Below are 6,538 nucleotides of genomic sequence, written 5' to 3' on the forward strand. Positions count from 1 at the left end.
CACTGTGAATTGATTTTTCAAAGCATACAAATGGGAAATGCCTCTAATTTAAGGCATGAGGAATTGGCCCATGTGATTATGGAGGCTGAGAAGTCCCATGATCTGTTGTCTGCAAGCTGGAGACCCAGGCAAGCCAGTGGTACAGTCCCAGTCTGAGTCTGAAGGCCTGAGAACCAGGGGGCCCAGTGGTGTAAATCTCAGTCCAAGGGCAGAATAAGACCAAGATCCCACCTCATGCAGCAGGTAGGAAGGGGCCAAATCCCTCCTTCCCCTGCTTTTTATTCTATTTAGGCCCTCAGCTGATTGGAGGGTGCCCATCCACATTGGGAAAGGCAATCTATTTCATGGAGTTCACCAATTCAAATGCCAGTCTCATCTGGAAATAGACATATCCTTGCAGACACACCTAGAAGTAATGTTTAAACTGGGTACCCTGTGGCCCAATCAAGATGATGTATTAAAATTAACCATCACAGGCTGGGTGAGGTGGCTTATACCTATAATCCCAGCACTTTGGGAGGCCAAGACAGGTGAATCACTTGAGGTCAGGAGTTCAAGACCAACCTGGCCAAAATGGCAAAATCCCATCTCTACAAAAAGTAGCCGCACATGGTGGCACACGCCTGCAATCCCAACTACTCAGGAGGCTGAGGCAGGAGAATCGCTTGAACCCGAGAGGTGGAGGGTGCAGTGAGCCAAGATCCTGCCACCACACTCCAGCCTGAGTGACAGAACAAGAGTCTGTCTCAAAAATAAGATTAAATTAAATTAACCATCACCGTGAGATTAATGGTTCTTCTTGTGAACTATGGCTTTTGAAGTAAGTTTCATGTGGAGTATTTTATTCCCACTTTCATTCCTGTAAGGCAGAGGGGTCCATAGTAAAGGAACCCAACTTTTTGTCCTGTTTGGCTCCTCACACCTCTATCTGACTCCCTTTCAGTCTTCTTCTTTCTATTCTCAGCTTTGAGTTCTCTTCTGTAATCACTTTCTCCCAGCTCTGAGCCCTAAACTCGTTTGTTTTCCAGATCCATAAAATGCTTTGCCTTTCCTCAGTCAACAAAATTTATTAAAGTTATTTTGTTATAAGTTGGCTACTCCAGCGTCCCTTCTCCAGCTGACATAAATTCCTAACACAACTCCTCTGTGCTTCATTACCGTGAGCAGGGAGTAGCTTTTATGACATTGCTATAGGTGCAGAAATGTGGCCGGCCAGCTCCAAAATATAAAGATATAAAAAGCCCTAGCCACAATGCTCTTAGCCAGACTCCCACTCAATCAGGCAAATAAAGTTTCTCTTGCGCCCCATGGGAACTCTAAGATTACAATTGATATGGTTCTACTCTTTACATTGTTGAAAATATTTATTGTCAACGTGTGGTCTGGGGCCTCTGGTGGCCCATAATAAGCCTTTATTGATTCATTTAACAAGTATGGAGCAACCGCTATTTAGAAGCTCCACCTTCAGTTCCCTTGTATGAAAACTATTTTCATTCCACATATCACCATCTAAAATCTTTTTACCTTTGTTCATTCTGTCTCTCCCAACAAAATATGTGGTCCATGAAAACACGGACCCAGTTTTGCCTAACACTGTATCCCCAGTGCTAAATGCAATGCCTGATGCACAGTAGATTACTAGGTGAATATTAACTGGATGTCTGGATAATGATGAGGCAAAGTCACTGTAAGGACTTCTCATTCCACTCTAGGATTTTAGAAATGGAAGAGCTTTTTTATGTCCTTGTGTTTGTAATACAATTAGGACTAGCTTTTCTCTCACACAGAAATCCTTTTTTTCCTCCCATACCAGGCATTTTATCATTTGGATCTCAAACAAGTACCTCTCTTCCCAGCCTCTATGAGGGGAATTTGGTCACACACACATTGGAGGTCAAGGTCCAAGATGTCATTGGTGAGGTAGCAGAATTTAACACACTGGAAAAGTTTTAATACCTCTTTCTGAAGATGCCTGGGACATGTAATTGAATTAAAATATACTTAATACTTACTCTACAACCAAGGATCTGGGAAGCCTACTTAATACTTACTCTACACCAAGGATCTGGGAAGCCTACTAAGAAATAAACACCTTCAAACAGAATAGCACCACTTACTGGTTTATTGTATTGGGTGTGCGTAAGGATTTTGTCTGAGGGGGAAAAGGGAGTTTTTCAGATTTTAAGAAAAAAAAAAAAAAACAGGAAAACCACTCTCCTAGACAATATTTAAGTTCCTTTTATCTCTGACCTTTTCAATCTCTCATTTCTGCAGAAGGACTCCACACTCTCTTTTCCCTATACCCCTCACATTTGTAAAATTAATAGATTTACAATGGAGCTCTGAGTCTTACATAAATCTGTAAGCTGTCCAGTTAGCCTTCCATTTGGAAAATGGCAACATAACAATATATTATGTAGATTTCTGTGCTTTCAAATCTTTTTCAATCTTTATAACAGCCTTTTAAATTTTGCGTGAGAGACTAAATTTCCTCTAAATTAGCATTTGGGAAAACTAGAATGGTGATGTTTGTCCAAAATCATATGGCATGCTATGGCTAAACCGAGACCAGACCCAATTCTTAATCTTGGGTTCTTTGCACTGGTTGAGGATGGCAAAATAAATGATATTCAGGCCAGTACTCTTCTCTCCAACCCATGGCAGGCATTACTAATCAATCACTGCCCTCTTTCCCACTGCGCCTAGAGGCAACTTTTTAGAAGCCCTTTCAACACAGTGTTCCACATAGCCACTACCAATCAATCTCAGGTTGAAATCTGAGACTTGAAACCTATTTGCCTTCCCTGCACTAGCCAAGTTCTCTCTGTAAATTAGGAAGCCTGGGGTGCCAAGCAATACAGAAGTTAAAACTGCTACTTGCAGAAGGAGGATGAGTATGAGAGGAATACAAGGACGGTGAGTTAGTAGGACAGAGACAGGGTAAATGTTGAGTTTTTACATTCTATAGTTTCCTGAACGTCTTAACACCTGGGTTTAATTTTGCTCTAGATGCTGTAGGAAGTAGGGATGAATCATTGTCACCACCATGAAATATTTAACTGTTATATGCAAATGGTTATTAATTACATTCTCTGCCTCCATTAAAGAGGTAAATGACTATTTCAACATCTCCCTGGGTGACCAGTGTGTACATATTCCATCCCTAATTCCTCCATGAAAACATTTAAATGGTGCTTTTAACAACCAACCCAGCTTTAAATGCAGCAGCTTTAGAGGTGATGTGCTAACTCTGAAATAGCGTCTTACATAAACTCAAATGATCCTCAGTTATGGGAAAACAAATGTATGCACATCTCTTAGAATCTTTTTCTTTTTTTTTTTTTTTTTTTTTTTGGTGATTCACTCTCATTCTTCATCTAGCAAAAAGGCTAAATAATAATAAAATTGATGCCTTACCTAAAAAGGTGAGTCAGCAACACCAACAGATTATTTCTTAGGCTGCATCTTTCATATTTTCTCCCAATAAATAACTTTTAAACAAGATGCCTCTCAAATTAGCACTTAGCAGAACTAAAAACCTATTTATTATCTGCTGGATAACTGGAACAAAAATAGAAATGTGAGTATTTCCAAAGATTGGTGACTTTCCTAGGATTCCAACCTAAACAAAAGTTGCTGAGAACACCCCCCTTTTGAGTTCTGCAAAGAGATTCCAAAAGAACCTTCTGTAAACTAGAGATAAACATTTTCCCCAGCACTGTCTAATGGCTGTGCCTAAACTGAGCAGATGGGGCACCGGCGTGGGTCTACCCCTTGAGATCACTGAGCATTTTCCTATTTAATTGTACTTTGAAAGCAGATTGTTCTGCTCAAGCACCTGTGACCAGTAGCATTTGGGAATTTGCCCATCTTGTTTGATGGAGGTCATCCAACTTGGAGGTCACTCACTTCATCTTTTATCATGACCTCCTTCCTCCAAATTATCCTTGAAGGTGGACACCTGGTACATCGTGGACATCAGCAGGCCTTGCATTTTGACCCTTTTGGCCAATCCTCAATCTCAAGTCTCTCTAAATTAGCCATTAATAGCTACCATTTATTAAGCACTATTATACACTGAGCACTGTCCTAGGAGCTTTATGGATATCATCACACAACAACTCTAAGTAAGAGATAAATGCTAAAGTCATTTCCACTTCATAAATGAGGAAACTGAGGCTGAGAAAAATTAAATGATTGCTCCCAGGTCATACAGCTAGTAAGTGGCAGAGCCCCTTGCCACAGAGCCAATGACATTTCATTCAGACACTCAAGGAAATGATAGACATAGTAGATTCTTTTGTGATCCTCCAGCCATCCGTGTTGTTGTGTTGAACCAACAAAGCATTTGATTGTCAAAATCTAAAACACCAAAAAGATAAAAAGATTATTTTCTTACTATTACCAACAATGGCTTAAAATAGATGTCATGGGCATTTTTCTTTTAGCTACCCAGCAGATGAAATTCTTTATCACCTTTGGGGAATTCTGCTGGCCCCTAACCTTAAGCACCTTGTTAAAGAGCCTGAAAATGTAGTGCTGTCTTCTTTTTTTCTTTCTTCTTCTTTCTTTCTTTCTTTCTTTTGAGACAGGATCTCACTGCACTCCAGGCTGGAGTGCAATGGCGCAACCACAGCTCACTGTAGCCTTAACTTCTGGGCTCCAGCGATCCTCCCACCTCAACTCCCAAGGAGCTGAGACTATAGGCACATGCCATCACACCCAGCTAGTTTTTATATTTTTTTTGTAGAGGTGAAATTTTGTCATGTTGGCCAGGTTGGTCTCAAACCCCTGAGTTAAAGCGATTGCCTGCCTCAGTCTCCCAAAGTGCTGGGATTACAGGCATGAGCCACCGCACCCAGCCTGGTGCTGTCTTTCTCATCTTATAAGATGGTGGGTGAAAAAGTTGAGAAGCCAGATACTAAGGAGAAGAAACCTGAATCCAAGAAAGCTGATGCTAGTGGCAAGGTAACAAAGGGTAACCTCAAGGCCAAAAAACCCAAGAAAGGGAAGCCCCACTGCAGCTGAAATCCTGTCCTCATCAGAGGAATTGACAGATATTCCCGACCTGCTATGTGTTCCAGAAAGGCACGTACAAGAGGAAGTACTCAGCGGCTAAATCCAAGATTGAAAAGGAGAAGGTTCTTGCAACTGTTACAAAACCAGTTGGTGGTGACAAGAATGGTGGTGCCCCAGTGGTTAAACTTCACAAGATGCCTTATCATCCTACTGGAGATGTATCTAAAAAGTTGTTGAGCAGCCAGGCATGGTAGCTCATGCCTGTAATCCCAGCACTGTGGGAGGCTGAGGTGGGCAGATCACCAGAAGTCAGGAGTATGAGACCAGCCTGGTCAACATAGTGAAACCCCTTCTCTACTAAAAATACAAAAATTAGGAGTGGTAGTACGCACCTGTAGTCCCAGCTACTTGGGAGGCTGAGGCAGGAGAATCGCTTGAACCCAGGAGGCGAGAGGTAGCAGTGAGCCGAGATCGCACCATTGCACTCCAGCCTGGGTGACACAGTGAGACTCTGCCTCAAAAAAACAAAAACAAAAACAAAAAAACCCTGCAGTCAGCATGCCAGAAAACTGCAAGCATCGCTCCCAGGACCATTCTGCTCATCCTCACTGGGCGCCACAGAGGCAAGATGGTTCTCCCGGAGCAGCTAGCTGGGCAGTGGCTCTTACTTGTGACTGGACCTCTGGTCCTCAATTGAGTTTCTCTGTGAGGAACACACCAGTAATTTGTCACTGTCACCTCTATAAAAATTGGTATCAGTCAGCAATGTGAAAATCCCAAAACGTCTTACTGATGCTTACTTCAAGAAGAAACTGCAGAAGCCCAGACACCACGAAGGTGAGATCTCTGGTGCAGAAAAAGAGAAATAGGAAGTTATGGAGAGGTGTCTGGTTGATCAGAAAGGTGTGGACTGGCAAATTTTACCAATATCAAAGCTATTCCTCAGTTCCAGGGCTAACTGTGATCTGTGTTTGCCCTGACGAGTAGAATTTATCCTCACGCATTGATGTTCTAAATTTCTTAAGAAGATTCTAATTAAATAACTGATACATTTTTTTAATGTGGTGCTCACCTTCCCAACCCCTCTTGAAAGCAGGGCACCCAGGACTTTGAAACAGCAGTTAGAAATGCAGAGAATAGGAGACTGCAAAGAATCCATCCTGGGGGCAGGTGATAGCAAAACAAAATCCCATTCCCAGGAGAAGTAGGGTCAGCCTGTGTGTAGCTAGCAGCACCTCTGCAGGCTGTGGTAATCAGGCTCAGTGGCAAGCACTGCAGGGACCCTGTCAGTCTGGTTCTGTGGCCAGGGGCTATTCACAATTCTAGCTTTGGTCCTGGTTGCCCACTCTCCTTTTGATCTTGCCCAATCCTCCAGCCTTTCAGGTCACTGTAGGGGGCTGTCCCATGGCCTTTCCATACATTTCTTCTCTGCTTATATCAGTCAGTTTCTGCTGCTTGCTCTGATTAGACCAGGGAGGTGGAAGTCTAGGAGGCAAATGCCTCAATTCTCCACAGTCCC

General features: G+C 42.5%; 1 pseudogene; it reads left to right on the forward strand.

Annotated features, from left to right (window-relative positions):
* The first annotated feature begins 4,890 nt into the window (after positions 1-4,890).
* Positions 4,891-6,034, forward strand: LOC139363569 (large ribosomal subunit protein eL6-like; annotated as a pseudogene).
* The last annotated feature ends 504 nt before the right edge of the window (positions 6,035-6,538 follow it).

Source organism: Macaca nemestrina, chromosome 6 (assembly GCF_043159975.1).
Source record: "Macaca nemestrina isolate mMacNem1 chromosome 6, mMacNem.hap1, whole genome shotgun sequence".
Classification (NCBI taxonomy): Eukaryota; Metazoa; Chordata; class Mammalia; order Primates; family Cercopithecidae; genus Macaca; species Macaca nemestrina.